The sequence below is a fragment of the Rhagoletis zephyria genome, unplaced genomic scaffold, assembly GCF_001687245.7.
Source record: "Rhagoletis zephyria isolate East Lansing unplaced genomic scaffold, Rhagoletis_zephyria_1.1 Rzeph_scaffold_02768, whole genome shotgun sequence".
NCBI classification, from domain to species: Eukaryota; Metazoa; Arthropoda; class Insecta; order Diptera; family Tephritidae; genus Rhagoletis; species Rhagoletis zephyria.
The window spans coordinates 27,520-28,100 of record NW_016159852.1 but is presented as its reverse complement, the minus strand read 5'-3'; positions in this window follow the sequence as shown (position 1 = coordinate 28,100).

Here is a 581-nt window from a genome sequence, read left to right as displayed (position 1 = left end):
TAGCAGGCATCGTCATGATTCATCCGATAGTGGTATATCTTCAGGTACAGAAAGTTCTATAACTTCTAACTTGTTAAAAACGTTCGGTCCAACCATGAGGAAGATTATGAATGAACAAACTCCAATTGGAATAAAAAGGAGTAATAGTGTGCAGTTATCCAATGCTCCTGCTAATAACAGCATAAGGAGAAGTAATAGCTTGCCGAAGGAATTAACAGCTAGCACTTCAAATAAAGTAGAGAGAAGTAATAGTATGCAGTTTATACAATTGTCCAATGGGAGGCGTTCTCCTGTGAGCGGTGGCATAAATAGAAGTAATAGCTTGCCTGAGGGATTAACAGCTAGCGCTTCAAATAAAGTAGAGAGAAGTAATAGTATGCAGTTTATACAATTGTCCAATGGGAGGCGTTCTCCTGTGAGCGGTGGCATAAATAGAAGTGATAGTCTGCCGAATATATTAGAGAGCACTCCAAAAAATATTACTGTTTGTTCTATTACTAGGGGCAGGGCTAACAGTACTGATCGTATTGATGCTTCGAGTAGGAGCACACCATCATCTAAAGTTGACATTAATAAAGGTA